Source organism: Colias eurytheme, chromosome 6 (assembly GCF_061535395.1).
Source record: "Colias eurytheme isolate Ceu_HAF_F1 chromosome 6, ilColEury1 Martin Lab GWU primary, whole genome shotgun sequence".
NCBI classification, from domain to species: Eukaryota; Metazoa; Arthropoda; class Insecta; order Lepidoptera; family Pieridae; genus Colias; species Colias eurytheme.
Window position 1 is genome coordinate 5,842,070 of NC_142985.1, and position 17,379 is coordinate 5,859,448.

Consider the following 17,379-nt stretch of genomic DNA (forward strand, 5'->3'; position numbering starts at 1 on the left):
TTATTAAAATTATAAAATAATAAAAACCTGCGCATGCGCCTTAGAGCATTAAGGCATGCGCACATCATACATAAACAGCGCGAAATTTAAAATGGTATCGTTTCATTTATTAAATAAATCTATTGTTCTGAGAGTGCTTATTTATTAAAAACCTACTTTTCAACCTAGAATTAAAATAACCTGGTATTAGTGTCAATCTATGGTGTCAATATATTTTTTGTAGCGGCCACAGGGCCACACTACGGTCGAGGTATAGATTCGGAAAGAATAACATGCAACAAATCATTAATTTGATTCGGGATGACCTTCGCGTGGACACTCGAGGGGGCGGTATTCCAGTGGAACTGCAAGTGATGGCAGTTATTCGATATTGGGGCCGGCATGAGGTAGATGTGACTTGTGCTCTAGTTTTGGATATATACAATAGAAAAGCCTGTATAACGATCTATTACATTACAGATCCAAGAAGATTGTGCTGACATTCACAGAATGAGTCAACAGACACTTTCCCGTTTGTCCCGAAATGTTGCTATTGCGTTAGCTTCTAAAAGTTCGCGTTATATTAATATGCCGTCGAACTCAACCGAGGAAGCCAAAGCAATTAGGAAATTTGAGGCCATAATATGCGGGATGAAGCGTATCATTGGTGCAATAGATTGCACTCATATTAAGATACGCAAAGTGAGTGGAGAGGCTGGACAGTACTATGTTAATAGGAAGGGACATTACTCCATTAACACTCAAGTATGAACATTGTACAATAACATTTTAGTTTGATCATAGTGTATTTAAAGTAATAAATTTTCATTGTTATGTGTGCTATTATGTGTTTCTAATTTATAATAATATTGATGACAATAATTACAGGTAGTATGTGACTCTGACCTTAAAATCTGCGATATTGTGTGTCACTGGAGAGGAAGTACACATGATTCCCGCATATATAGAGAAAGCTCAATAAAGCGGAGGTTTGAGGAGAATGAATTTCATGGGAAGCTGATTGGAGATAGCGGGTATCCTTGTACTTCGCATCTTCTAACACCAATATTAAGACCAAGGACACAGGCAGAAGAAAGGTACAACCTGAGTCACATACGAACGAGGAATACTGTAGAGCGTTGCTTTGGGGTGTGGAAGCAAAGATTCCGCATACTCAACGAAACAATGCGAGGGTCTCTGCAAGTGATCAAGACCACTATTGTTGCTTGTGCAGTTTTGCACAATTTAGCAATACTCTTTAATGAGTCTATTTTAAATCAAGGTATTTGTGCAAACTAATATGTAAACAAAGTATATTTAATAATGCCAATACATAAAAAATAAGCATATTTTAATTCTTTATTTTGTATTTTTCTAGATCCTTCAGGCCTTGAAAATCAATTATTAATCGATCCAACTATCCCTGATAATATAGAAGATGAAGACGAAAATATAAACAGGGCCATTTATATTGAAACTTATTTTAATCAATAAAAACCATATTTTATTATTTTTCAAAATTTATTTTTTTTAAATATTCCTCCTCTAATGCAAGTATTTGGAGCTTCTTCTCGTGAAGCTCCCTCTCTTGTTCTATTCTTAATAGGTGAAGCTCCCTCTCTTGCTCTATTCTTAATAGATGCAACTCTTGTTGTTGCTTCATTAATTCCTCCCTGCTTTTTTTTGCAAGGAGGAATAATTGATGCTCGTAATTGGAATTTGATTTCCCACTGTAAAAATAACATAAACATTAAACATTATTTCACATAAATCACAGCTGAACAATAAGCACAGGAAATTTCATGAAATTCTATTTTCAACATTACATACTTACGTTTTTTTTGGTTTAGCTTTGAAAATATGATGTGTAGGATTTATACGTGGCAATTCAGTGGAGAAATTTGGCAATTCAGGCTAAAAATAAAAAAATAATAATTATTTTAAAATAATATAAATTTTATTTATAATACTGATATTTTTGTATAACATAACTGATAAAAATATTATACAAATTATTATATAATATGATTACCTATGCATGTGCAGTGCTTTCATCATTTTCATTCAATTTCAATGTATCATCAGCAGACTCCTTAGTAACTTCCTATAAATATATAAAATATAATTACTCAATCTCACAATAAAAAACTATATATGCATAGCGCTATTATCCCTTAATGGATATTCCAAATTAAGGAATAATAGCAGTAGAAAATGTAAAAAATATAAACCTGTTGGCCATGTGTTGCATCGCTATCGAAAGGATTGTTATCAACCACAAACTCATTAGGAAGAGCTGCTATAAGCTCTTGATCTTCAGGCGGAGGACTTGGTGGCGGAGGTCCCCCGCCTGTCATGTTTCTTGCCGTTCTAAATTTGTGTTCCGAAGCCTTAGCTTTCTTCAAATTCCTCCACTGATTTTGTATTTGGCTTAAGTCCCTTTTATGGAGTGAAATGATATTATAACTGAAATATAAATACAATAATAATGTTATTACACTGTAACAATTTATTAAATACAAGAAACTGTTAGAATAAGTAAAACTAAAATAACCAAGACAAAACATCTTCCCATGCAAGTTTTTTTGCTGTATTTGTATTAGTCGACGTATCCTTATTCTCTAATATAATATGTGCTCGCTCGAGCACTAATTATTTTCGAAGCACTTTCTAAAGAGCAATATATATTTATTAATAAGCATTAAAACATGTAAGGAAATAAGTACATTCTATTAGATTTCTTGTGTACATTACGTACCTTATCCTCCTCACTCCAATTCGTCGAACGAGAACGTTTATTGATCATTGAACTCATTTTAAATTAAAACTGAATTTGAATTTATCAAAAATCTCAAATCTGTACAAATGTTTGAAATTTGAAAGTTATCAATATCCTGTCAGTTAAACGTCATACAAAATAAAGTCTACCATTCATATTTGTCAAAAAGTACATTTTTAGTCAAGTTTTACGTGAATAGCGGGTTTTATTTCGATAATGTTACTAGAAAAAAATACATATATTGACGTAACTTAGTTGAGAGACTGCTGAGATAGGTTTATAAGTACCTAAGATTATTTTAATCATTGTTTAAGGAGTTGAGAGTTATTTAACTGAGAGGTGTTTATGCAACAGATCAGTCAGTTTTTATAAGTAAGGCTGGTAATTTTTTACGACATCACATTAGAAACCTCAAAAATAGCAGTACTTCTCCACTATTTAATGGATGTTATTATACATATAAACCTTCCTCTTGAATCACTCTATCTATTAAAAGAAACTGCATCAAAATCCGTTGCGTAGTTTCAAAGATTTAAGCGTACAAAGGGACATAGGGACAGAGAAAGCGACTTTGTTTTATACTATGTATAATATAATAATGATAGTGATAGCACAGTATTACAATATTATTTCCTACAGTAAGGAAACGCCTTTGATGTCGCGCGATGCCGCCGCCAGCGTAGGTACTTACGCTGCCACACGAAAATACGCTAGGGTTGCAACAAATGGGAAATAAAACAATTGTGATTATTAATATTATGATGAAATCATTTATTCATATGTACATTCAAAATAATTGCGATTATTAAATCTGATGTAATCATTTGTTCATAAATATATAATTACAGATATTGCACTGCTAAATATTATTTACGTGGACACTTTATTTTTGGATGTTCTTAATTGTATATTATACCATTTAAGAAGTAATGCATTCGCATTGGGATGTACAATCTGATTAGAAAATAATGAGGACAACATATACATAGCTTTGATTTTAATTCAACAGATACAATTATTAATACAATCTTTCTGAAATATTGTTTCCTTCTGGGATTTCAATGTAGATTTACATCCGTAAACGGAACAGTTTTTGCGCGCCATAATAGAATATGTAAGTACCTATGTATAATAAAATTATTACACAAAAAATACGACTGCGTCGTCCTTTCGCGATAGTTAATGCAAACTCAGCGTGATTGCATTAAGCGGCCCGCGTCGCCCGACCCCCCGCCAGTTCCCCTCCGTTTCTCTGCACAAGTACATTCGTCGCCATACTGTAGGAAATATGGTGATACTGTGGTGATAGTCCGGCTAACGAAAGATAAGACTGGAAAAGGCGGCAAATTCAAAAAATCATCATATTAAGGTAACCTAATGGTAACTTAGGTTATAGTTGGAAATAAAGTTTTGATACTTTAATTTATTATTACGAGCTTTGTTTTTTTGAGAGATTAACAACCTCTACAAACTCTTCATCTATATAATATTATATATATGTAATCTGGTACAGTTATCTGATACAGATAAAAAAAAGAACAGCTAGTGAAAGTAATAAAAAACATAATAAAATACAATTAAATTTTGTTTAATCAATATAATCATATTAAATCTAAAAGCCGCGTTCAGCCGCGAATAAAGAATAAGAATCACTATCATTATCTCTGACATCATTAACTCTTCCATTTCTGCAGTTATTCCATCTTGTTTTTTTTGTACTGCTCTTCAACATGAATAACATGGTTCGGTCATAGAAGAAATCTCGTTGAGATACTGATTTTGTGTCTTTAAACATTTTGAACGGACAGATCGTTCAATTTTATATTGTTGCTTTAATAGTTTATAACTGGATTACTGGTATCATCCATGCAAAATAATAATAATAATATTAAACAAATCATATAATGTGCAATGCAATCAAGATGAAAAGTATCAAAATATCAAGTCACACTGTGTGTTTTTCCTTGAAAACTACATCTCTTTCAAATTGTTTCTTTTTAAATTTATTAATCATAGTTTAAAGTTTTCGTCATGTTTTCAACTCAGTTTTCAATTATTAGAAATCACTAAAATCCTAAGCTAAAATCGCAGAAAATAAAATCACTTTGACAAGCTTTGACACATCAACAACTCAGGTTTTAATGACAGTTAACTGTTAAGTGTTGCCAAATAAATTTTCGAAATAAAAAGCCAGTCTCATCTTTCGAACCAGACGTGACTAGTATAGATTTATTTATTGATTTAATAAATGAAACGATACCAATTTAAATTTCGCGCTGTTTATGTATGATGTGCGCATGTCTTAATGCTCTAAGGCGCATGCGCAGGTTTCAATTATTTTATAACTAGTGCCCCGGCTTCGCCCGTGGTACATATTTAGTATCCTATATCCTTCTCCTGGCTCTAAACTACCTCCCTGCCAATTTTCAGCTAAATCGGTTCAGCCGTTCTTGAGTTATAAGTGGAGTAACTAACACGACTTTCTTATAAATATATAGATTTTAATAAAATAAATAATTTAACAATTTCAATGATGGACCTATACGGACCTAACGGTAAAGAATACGATTTTGATAAAATTCGCCAATTTTGATATGGATGAGGTGCTAAAGTGTAATTTTTTTATACCCAAAATTAAAAAAAAAAATATTTAAAAAAAAACTAAAGGGGACCTAACGAAAAAATTGTGGGACCTTATAGGACCTAACGAAGACCTATAGATTAAGGTCATTTTTGACCCAAAATTCTATGGATGGGGTGCTAAAGTGTAATTTTTTTATACCTAAAATTTAAAAAATTATTTAAAAAAAAACTAAAGGGGACCTAACGAAAAAATTGGTGGACCTTAAAGGACCTAACGGGGACCTAACGATCAAGGTCATTTTCGACCCAAAATTCCATAGATGGGGTGCTAAGTTTGCACTGGTGTTGCCACTTGCCTTATGCTTACCATTTCTCCTGCTTGTGAGAGCGTTTTAAACATTATCCGATCCGATATCGGATATCGGACGCCGATAGCCGATATCCGATATCGGATACAATTTGCCCTTTCACATTGTCCGATATAATCGTTCCGATATCATCATGAGTGTTGCCAGAAATTTTTAGAGAAAACTAAACTAAATTGCCAGTTGATAAAAAAAAAGGTATAATAAAAAAAAATCAAATGTTATAATATCATAGTTGTACATGTACATTAAAAATAACTGTGAAAAAAAAAGCGCGGGAAACTTCGAAGTTGGAGGGAGTGTTTCTAAAGCTTATTTAATTTTAATTATTTTTTTCGTAGTCAGAGGTGTTTATTTTGTAAATATTACTTGTATTTATTATATATATTTGTAAATTCATATAGTTTTGTGTATATATTGGTAAGTTTTCTTTTATATTTTTGGTATGTAAGAATCCTCGTAGAAGTTTCGGGCGGGAATATGAATGACCCTCCCGATCCTTTTGCAGAGGAGTCAGATTTACGGTCAGGTCCTCTTGTGGCAAGTTATATCACTTTAGAAACTAACAATGATAGTTTGCTAATAGATCCTGAATTAAGTAGAAAACGGCGACGTAAAAAGAATATGATTGATAATGAAATAAACAATGCTAATGATGCTTCTTCCTCTATATTAAATAATGTAGCAGAATCATCAAACTCGATTCCACCTACTCCTACAGATATTTTCCGTGCCAATTATATTCAAACAGATGCATATCCATATATTGTCCATGTACAGAGAATTGAAGGTTCTGTGGGAGATGGCTCCACATTGCATCCAATAACTTTTGGGAATTTTTTAAAGAAAAATAAAATTCAAAACATTGTTCCTGGCAGTGTTAAGAGAATAGGGAGAAATAGATGTTCTGTTGCGTTTTCAACCTTCTATGATGCTAATGCATTTTTAAATAATAGTAATCTTATAACATATAAACTTAAAGCTAAAATCCCAACATTTCATATTACAAGAATGGGTTTAGTTAGGGGTGTTCCTAGTGACTGGTCTCCAGAAGAAGTTATAGATAATATAACTGTACCTTCTGGCTGTGGGAAAATTATTAAAATTAGGCGTATAAATTATAAAGTAAACATTGATGGTTCAAATATTTGGAAGCCATCGCAATCTGTTATATTAACATTTGATGGTCAAGTTCTACCTCAAAAAATATTTATGTGTTACAATGCTTTACCAGTTGACTTGTATATTTTCCCAACAATTCAATGTTTCAACTGTTGCCGATATGGCCATACAAAAAACATATGTAGATCAAAACCTCGTTGTTACAAATGTGGTCTAGATCATTCTGGTGAGACATGTACAGTTGAGGAAGATTGTGCTCAGTGTACCGGGATATGCTTTGTAGTGATGACGTTTTTCAACTCTTGCATGGTAAATAATTGGCAATCATCATTCTCTTCTATGTAGGTACTTGTATACCTATTTGCTCCATTGCTGCATTATTTTCTTTTCAACATTACTGAGGTGAATTGAATTTTTCAGAAAATTATAACAATCCGAATGATATTTTGCTGCAAGTATCTCTAAGTCGGTTATACCAGAAATCTTTTTCTGGATATCTCGATAATAATCGGTTTTCTGGACGGCCATAAAATTCGTGATGGATTCATTCAAAGTTGAAGTGTTCAGTGTTGATGTATGAAATCTGACTACGCCGGCATTTTTTGGTATGGAGATACTACAAAGACCTCGTCTACTCGAGAGAATGCCGCAATTTGGACGAATTAACCCGGAAATCGAGAGTAGCAGAAGAAACCATTAAAATAATAAAAGGGCATTCAGACGTTTAAAAGATAACTTTTTCCCGTTATGTCGCACTTGCAGTGAGCAACAGGGGGGGGGGGGGGCATTTTGAAAAATTGTAGTTAAACACCTTGTAATTGGTTTAACTAATATTTTTTTGCATTAAAATTTTGCACTTACCACTTTTAGATTTAAATTTTTTGATTGAAACCTTCTGAATAATAAAATGAAATTTTCAGGGTAGCTACCTCATAGATAGAGTAAGGTGAAGGATCTTAACCTTTAACTAGTGACGCGGAGTCTCACAGGCGTCGCGTGTTTTACAAATTCTCAGAATTGGTCACTTCCCCCCGCCTGCCGCGACCCCGCTTCTCAGTAGCCTCTATTTTAGTGCTAAAACGATCGGGGAACGAGGCGAACTTGTCGTCGGTTGTAAAACACGTGAGTAAAAACACTTACAAAATCTAAAGGAGTCTGTCAGGCTAAATGTCCCTAGTTGTCATACAAATGTTTTTTAAACCATTTTTTTGTTTTTCAGTGCAAAATGGCGGAAAATCAGAGGAAACGTAAATTGTCTGCCACAAATTCACTGGCTTATGTGGGTACAATGAAAAAAAATATCACGTTTCACGATTTCACGAAAGAAAAGACCCTGTGCTCGTACGTACCCAAAAAAAATAGAGCTGTGATATTTGTGTCTTCAATGCATCACAACAACGAAGTTGATGAGGATACTAAAAATCCTGAAATTATTCTTTATTACAATGCAACCAAAGGTGGTGTAGACGAAGCTGATAAAAAGTGCTCCAATTATTCCAGCAGCCGCCGAACGAGAAGGTGGCCAATGGTTTTATTCTACCGCATTATTGATTTGAGCGGCATGAACGCCTATATATTATACAACATGTATCAACCTAAGGTTGCCGATAGAGGTGATTTTTTGAAGTCATTAGCCCGTTCGCTAGTGATACCACATATGCAAAGACGTGTCATCAGCAGTCAATTACCAAGGGAGTTACGACTTGTGATAAAGCGAGTTCTGGGGGATGATATGATCGAAGAAGGTGACCAAAGTCATGAGCCAAGTCAGGGTAAACGAAGAGCATGTAGGGTTTATCCACCTAAACTACACAGAATGACAATTTACACGTGTGTCGGGTGTTCTAATCCCGTTTGCTTGCAATGTTCTCGCCCCCTGTGCAAAAATTGCCAGTGATTTATATAAAGTTGAGCGGTTGTCAAATTTTTTATATTTTTGTTTTCAGAAGTGCTGTTTTGTTCTTTCGTTTCTTTATTGATTAGATTTTAAGTAAAAAATGTTAAATTTCAAATGTTACTTGTGTTTTGTCAATTAAAAGGCTATAATGGAGATCTCAAGTCAATTAAGGCTGAATAGTACTAGATAGAGTTAATGACTGTTTTTTCTTTAATTTTATAATAAAAGCTGATTGTATTTAGTTTTGTGTCTTTTATTACATTCCGATGGTTAAATATCAACACAATTTTGATACGTACATATTACATTTTATGCCTAAAATTTACTTTGAAAGTAGTAGCTGTGGTAGTAGTCTGTCAGACGTCATGTCCCGTATAGTGTTATACATTTTTCACGTCACTGGTTAAAGGTTAAGAGCGCATATTCTATTTAACGCAAGTCAAAAACTCCGCGATCTATTACGATAGATCGCGGCTTGCGCTATCCTTTTACTATGAACAGCATAGGTCCACAGGAGAGCGCCGAGCAACATGTCCTCTCTCTGGAAAGGCTCGCTGCCGACTGATTTTAATCGGGTCACGCGCAGTGTTTTATAGTACTTTAAAAAAAATTGTAGAAAAATAATAGAGGTACCTTAGTTGATTTTTTAAATTTTATCTTATAAGTAAGACATTCTTTTATTGCAATATGTATAAATTATATTCAATAAAGTCAAATATCTTGGTGAAAATAATCATTTTGTCGACTATAATTTCTAAAAAAATTCACATTGTTCGGATTTTAATTTCGTAAGTTGGGAGTCCAAAATAAAAAAACCTTTTAACTAACTATTTTAATAAGGATCTTTGCAGTTAGTTAAAAATAATTGTGTGTTAGATCTGTCAGCAATTTCAGATATTTTTAGCTTCGAAATTGACACTAAAAGTGAAATCAAGTAATCATCGGCTCAGTTATCTTGATGGTATTCAGAAATACTGTATTAATTGAAAAAAACTCTTAACTAAGAGTTTTTTTCAATTAATACAGTATTTCTGAATACCATCAAGATAACTGAGCCGATGATTACTTGATTTCACTTTTAGTGTCAATTTCGAAGCTAAAAATATCTGAAATTGCTGACAGATCTAACACACAATTATTTTTAACTAACTGCAAAGATCCTTATTAAAATAGTTAGTTAAAAGGTTTTTTTATTTTGGACTCCCAACTTACGAAATTAAAATCCGAACAATGTGAATTTTTTTAGAAATTATAGTCGACAAAATGATTATTTTCACCAAGATATTTGACTTTATTGAATATAATTTATACATATTGCAATAAAAGAATGTCTTACTTATAAGATAAAATTTAAAAAATCAACTAAGGTACCTCTATTATTTTTCTACAATTTTTTTTAAAGTACTATAAAACACTGCGCGTGACCCGATTAAAATCAGTCGGCAGCGAGCCTTTCCAGAGAGAGGACATGTTGCTCGGCGCTCTCCTGTGGACCTATGCTGTTCATAGTAAAAGGATAGCGCAAGCCGCGATCTATCGTAATAGATCGCGGAGTTTTTGACTTGCGTTAAATAGAATATGCGCTCTTAAGATCCTTCACCTTACTCTATCTATGAGGTAGCTACCCTGAAAATTTCATTTTATTATTCAGAAGGTTTCAATCAAAAAATTTAAATCTAAAAGTGGTAAGTGCAAAATTTTAATGCAAAAAAATATTAGTTAAACCAATTACAAGGTGTTTAACTACAATTTTTCAAAATGCCCCCCCCCCCCCCTGTTGCTCACTGCAAGTGCGACATAACGGGAAAAAGTTATCTTTTAAACGTCTGAATGCCCTTTTATTATTTTAATGGTTTCTTCTGCTACTCTCGATTTCCGGGTTAATTCGTCCAAATTGCGGCATTCTCTCGAGTAGACGAGGTCTTTGTAGTATCTCCATACCAAAAAATGCCGGCGTAGTCAGATTTCATACATCAACACTGAACACTTCAACTTTGAATGAATCCATCACGAATTTTATGGCCGTCCAGAAAACCGATTATTATCGAGATATCCAGAAAAAGATTTCTGGTATAACCGACTTAGAGATACTTGCAGCAAAATATCATTCGGATTGTTATAATTTTCTGAAAAATTCAATTCACCTCAGTAATGTTGAAAAGAAAATAATGCAGCAATGGAGCAAATAGGTATACAAGTACCTACATAGAAGAGAATGATGATTGCCAATTATTTACCATGCAAGAGTTGAAAAACGTCATCACTACAAAGCATATCCCGGTAGAAAACACTATTAAAAACGACTAATAGAACGCTTTCACGATGATATTATCTATTAAATATTTGATGTAGACAACAATGTAATTGTAATACATATATATTTAAATAAACAGATATTGTACTTACTATTTTTTTTATTTTCATTAGTCGTAATTTATTACCTTATTTTTTTAAATGTTCTCAATAGAGTACGTTTAATTTATATTTTAAATAAACTGGCCGAGAAATTCCATTGTACATAGCAGTTGTGGCTCCGCTATCCCCTCCACGTTTTTCTATCTGTTCGAGATCTCTACTGCTATTTTTATTCACAGGTATCTTTGAAAAATATTCCTATATGTCTACTCAAGTAAGATTTTGTAATCAATGGTAAGATTTATAATCCTCCAGATCCTACAAACGAGAAATCGCTAGGGCTAAATCCAGTTATATAGGTGCACTTGGCGATAGACTAGCGCGACTTCCTTCGGGAACACGGGCGTTTTGGTCCCTCGCCAAGGCCATCCAAGGTAACTTCTGTCGTTCATCCTTTCCATCTTTGCACAAGGACGAAGACCCATTCCGCTAAAGAGAAAGCCGAACTCTTGGGCGCTCTCTTTGCTTGGAACTCGACTCTTGATGACAGGGGAAAGACACCGCCAACCATCCCGCGGTGCAACCCTTCAATGACGGATATACGTTTCATACAACGTGCCGTTCAAAATGCTCTCTATTCCCTTGACATCCATAAGTCACCAGGGCCAGGGGTGCTCTCTTTGCTTGGAACTCGACTCTTGATGACAGGGGAAAGACACCGCCGACCATCCTGCGGTGCAACTTTTCAATGGCGGATATACGTTTCATACAACGTGCCGTTCAAAATGCTCTCTTTTCCCTTGACATCCATAAGTCGACAGGGCCGGGCAGCCGGCAATCAACGGTCCGCGGTATAACAATGAGTACCTACGGTGCCCGCGGTCCGCGCCATGTCCCAAACTACATGTACATTGTACCAAATTTCATAAAAATCGAACCAATTTAGTTGAGTTTGAGTTGTTTAAGCGTGAAGAATCCTGACACATATAATAGTTTTTATCCCGAGAACTCCACGGTAACGGGCAACGGCAACTATGTGGGTTTCCCTTCGACTAGATACGAAGCCGCGGGAGGAAAGCTATTATATAAATGTAAAAAAAGAAAACATTTTATATTCATAATAATATAACACGGTGTGTTTCGTTTAATTGACTAGATATTTTCTGTTAGAAAAAATGTTACAGCTTAGTAAATTTTATGAACCATATTTTTTATGTCCCTTTTGCCGATTAATGTAGGTGAAACATAAAATTATTTTTACAAGCTTTTTTTGTATCACTGCTTTTATGGGACATGCCTCATTTCTGTGTTGCTTTCGCTTAATAGACCGTGTACAATAAGGTAATTTTCTTGCGTAATAAAGGTTTAATGTCCGTTATAGGTGACTTATTTTTATACAAATAAGAGCAAGACCAATAAAAGAAAATATTGATATCTATACTAATATTATAAAGCTGAAGAGTTTGTTTGTTTGAACGCGCTAATCTCGGGAACTACTGGTCCGATTTGAAAAACTCTTTCGGTGTTAGATAGCCCATTTATGAAGGTTAGGCTATATATCATCACGCTACGACCAACAGGAGTGGAGCCACGGGGGTGAAACCGCGCGGAGCAGCTAGTAAAAGATAATTTTGAAATTCATCACGTAACGTTTGACATGAATTACCTAATTGTTTAAGTTTCCAGAACAATGTATAGTAGTGACAATTTTTATTTATAATCTTCCGATTCAATATCAATATAATCAGTAAAATGTCAGAACTAAAATATATGTACCAGGTACCTATAACCTAGATACCTGAAACCTGTAATACCCGAAGTATTAGATATTAATTACCCTTTCAAATAGAACTTCGTTATTTTTAAAGTATTTCTGTGAGGCACATGTTCAATGCTAATCATGGTAAAATATTTAGGTTCCCTGCAGACAATGCGGATTTACTTTTCAGTTTTTACATCTAATTGGTAGAAAGGTACCTATATAGCCTATATATAAGAAGAATAAATAGAGAGAAGCAATGTTTATGGATGTACATTATTATAATTTATTACTATTGCTTTACTACCGAGAGGGTACGTTATAAATTATTCAATATGTAATTTCAATGTAACCACGTCGTAGAATTGCTTTCAGAGTTTGAGTTTAGATTTAGTTAAATTCGGGTAGACGTCTGTGGTTTGTTTTCCTTAGATGGACATCGCTTTAGAATGATTTAGTAGGCTATAGGCAGACATGTACCTACCTGATCTTGTCTGTATTACCATAATTTATGTTTCAAAATTAAATCAGAGCATAAATATCAATGTTTGGTTAAAGAACCAAAGGGTTTTGATGATATAATGCAAGATTAGTGTTAGTTGGTAGATGTAGTTACCTACTTTAGGTATATAAAGTGATAATGCCTTGAAAGTAGGCAGTTGGTCCAAAAAAGCGACTAGTCCATATATAAATGAGTTGGGTTGAACAATGAACATACCTATTATCATTTACACTTTTTAAATATTGGTAATTGTGTCCCCATACGCTTGTGTAGGGTGATTAGATTAAGCAGTGTACTCAGGTACGAATAAAAAACATTTTTTTTATGAAGAGGAATTGATTCTTTTCATAAAGTATTTTTCCAAATAGATGATGGCAGATTCGATTTATTATACTAACTTATATACTTATTTAATTATTCATTTCTACGAATAATTAAAATTTTCTATTGTCTATGTAATTACTAGTTAGAGAAGTCGTCTTCTCAATGTTATATCAAAATTGCCTATAGATTTGCCTCTCCAATCTCAATAAACGAAATAGCTTTTTCATTTTTATTAGTCTTGCTACACGAAAGATTCGGGTTGAATAAAATCTGGACATTTTACTAAAATCCAAACAATGATGCTAGTAATTTGAAGATGAAATTCTTACCAAAAGTCTCTAGCGAAAGTAAGTAAGCAAGTCCAACGTCGTTAATAGGAATTGCTAAGGATCGCAGAGCGTGTCTAAGTACTTTGATTGATGAGCTACCCACCACCCTCTAATCTCGTCTAATCTCGAAACTTAAACTATTTCAGGACAACGCTTGATAATTTCTTATTACACCTTGCTAACTGAAAATAATATCACAATAGAAGGCATTAAATTACTTTTAATAACTTCTATCTGTCGAATAATATGATCAAAATGTGTTGTTATAGAAAATAAACATAAGAAGTCTTAAATAGTCTTCATGTCTTTTTTTTTGATAATTGATATTAGGTACTTATCATCATCATCATCAATACATATAATAAAATTGTAGAAAAGTGATGTCTGTACAATGAAAATATGTAAAAATAAATTAGCAGGTGTTATTAGTAAATCGATCCCGAACCCAAAACTGTAGTTAAAAAATTTTTGTCTGTTTGTCTGTTTGTCTGTATGTTCGTGCACGCTAATCTCAGAAACGGCTTATCCGATTTAGATGCGGTTTTCACAAATATATTGTGGTAAGCTTCATTTAACATTTAGTGTTTATTTCATGTTAATCGGTTAATAAATAAAAAAGTTATGACCATTTAAGTATTCACGGCGAACATTTGCTAAGGCATTCTATTGATACACTGTACAGTGTACGATAAAAACACATAAATAAATTTATTACGTAAGTTATACGCTACAGTTATTCCTTGACAAGTCCATATTGTCCTATCGAAAGTCCCCAAGGGGGGGCGGGGTAAGCTGAGGGTGCAGTAGGGGGGGAGGAGTTCAAAGGACCTTTATTTAGCAAATTGCTAAGTCTAAAACCTGCACAAATTGCATTATAGTTACTTCTAGGTAAATTTTCTACATAAAATTTCCTTTAAATTATGTCGTAGGTATTATATTTTAACCCCCGACGCGTGTGTTTGTGTCTGTCTGTGCCACCGTAGCCCGCTAAGTGCTAACGAGTAATAAGAATTAGATGCGGTATTTGTGAGGGGGAATATTTTCCGACGCTGGTTCTTAGATATAGTTTATCAAAATCTGTTCATCCATTTTTATTATATATAGGGGTAAAAGTGGGAATGAAAAAAACGAATGTTGTAATTTATACCCAAGTGACAAATCAAATGAAAGTACACGACCTGTCAGAACAATTAGTCAAATTTATCAAAATCGGTTCATCCATTTATTTGATATAGGGGTAAAAATGAGAATTTAAAAATGAATTTTATCAAATTTACCTAAGTGACATATCTAATGAAAGGCATGACGTGTAAAGTACAATTAGGTATATTTTATCAAAATTGGTTCATCCATTTATTGGATATAGGTATAAAAGTGTGAATAAAAAAATGCATTTTGTCAAATATACATAAGTGACATATCAAATGAAAGGGCATGACGTGTGAAGTATAATCAGGCATATTTAATCAAAATCGGTTCATCCATTTATTATATATAGGGTTAGACGTAACTTTTGATTGAATATTTTTGTGGATGAATAGTTGTCAATGTAGTTGTCATTATTTCATGTCTGAACATGCTTAGTTGTCGAATACTATATAAAGCTTTCCTTTGACTCGTGGCGCATTCGTACGAATCGTACCTAGGGGCTCGGACGTTGTTTATACGACGTTTGACCCAACTACCCTCACTTTGTAAATAGTCGTTGGCTAGCTGCGATTTTTTATCAACTACCTGCATCAATTAGGTAGCTGAGTAGAATCGCAGTACATCCTTATTACATTCAAACTAATATTTAACCCGGCCTCGCGTGTAATTTCTCACAATAGGGTTAAAAGTGGGAATTTAAAAAACGAATGTTGTCAAATATACCCAAGTGACATATCAAATGAAAGTGCATAACGTGTGAAAGTACAATTAGTCATATTTTTGTCCAATTCGGTTTATCCATTTATTGGATTATAGCAGTAATAGTGGGAATGAATAATCGAATGTGGTCAAATAATACACTCAAGCGGCATATCAAATGAAAGAGCATGACGTGTGAATTACAATTTAGTCTGGTTTTATCAAAATCGGTTCATCCGTTTATTACATATAGTGCACCTAAGGGGTGATAGTTCAAATAAATAATCCAAATGAAGCATCAAAGGATATGACGTGTACATATAGGTACAATTAGACATGGTTTACATCAAAATCAGTTCTGCCATTTACTAGGGGTGAAAGGGAAAAGTTGAAAGTCTGTGAAAGTATGGTATATTAAGAAGAGCTGGAACGTCAACACATTTACACATTGCACATGTTAGGCCGGGAGATACTGACACAAAATTTCGGGTCATTTGTAACAGGATGGCGGTCTAGAGGGGTCTTAGTACGCAATGACATAGAGAAAAATGATGGTCAGAACGCTGGTACCGGCGGACTAGTCGCGTGGGCGTTAGTCACACTCGTCGGATAAATAGCGAAAGTCCAACGATTTGTAACACAAAAATTTTAGAATTTACCGATAGCCCTTAAAAAAGATGTAGGCGGTAGTGTCATGCCATACAGTTACGATGTGACTTACAGTCCGCCATACCGACGTGAATGCGTTGATTTAAAAAAAACAATTCAACCATTTGTACCGGGCTCACTTTGGCACAGGTAACCATCGTCGTGCAGCCATTTACTAAAATCGCCATGCCATACTTTTCGGACGATTCCAAATGGTCGCCATACCACGGAAAATCTGCAAATTTTTGAATTTTTTTTTCTCGCCAAACGATTTGTACCACCCTACATTTTTTTTTTCAATAACTCCTGAATGATTATAAATAGAAGTGTGATAATGCCATACCTGTGGGAGGTGGCGAATGTGTATAAGATTTTTTTCTTATTGTAAGATTTTACTCGTAGTTTGAACGATTTGTAGCAGTATGGCACTAATTTTTCCCTCTATTAAAAGTATGGCAAATATAATAATGGTCACGTTGCATCATATACTTTCCAAAAATGCCGTACTGGTACAAATCGCCAATTCTTTTCATTTTTTTTTACGTCTTGGCTTAAGTCTTACAATCATCCGCCCCATGTTTGCAATCTACGATATTTTTTTCTAGGTAGAATTGTATACAAACAAACAGAATATAATGATCCCATACTGTAAAAAATTATTTTACGTATTGTACAGTCGTATTTTTGAAACGTGACGAATAAATTAATTTTCAAGTATAGCAGCACTTTTTCCCCCTACTAGAAGTATGGCAAATATAATAATGGTCACATTTTATCAAATACTCTCCAAAAATCCAAATGCAATACTGGTACAAATTGTTTGGCGAAAAAAAAATTTTTTTTTGCAGATTTTCGGCGGTATGGTGGCCATTTGGAATCGTCCGAAAAG

The 17,379-nt window shown here is 33.9% G+C and overlaps 1 long non-coding RNA gene across 2 annotated transcripts; it reads right to left on the reverse strand.

Moving 5' to 3' along the window:
- Positions 1–1,481: 1,481 nt before the first annotated feature.
- Positions 1,482–2,915, reverse strand: LOC149907683 (uncharacterized). 2 transcript variants are annotated; one of them, XR_016456799.1, is made up of 5 exons: positions 2,738–2,915; positions 2,211–2,445; positions 2,012–2,083; positions 1,814–1,893; positions 1,482–1,709 (listed from the first exon to the last, which is right to left on the reverse strand). It is a non-coding gene; the product is annotated as an uncharacterized LOC149907683 (long non-coding RNA). The 2 variants fall into 2 exon arrangements; XR_016456800.1 differs by lacking the exon at positions 2,738–2,915 and adding an exon at positions 2,534–2,708.
- Between the last annotated feature and the right edge of the window lie 14,464 nt (positions 2,916–17,379).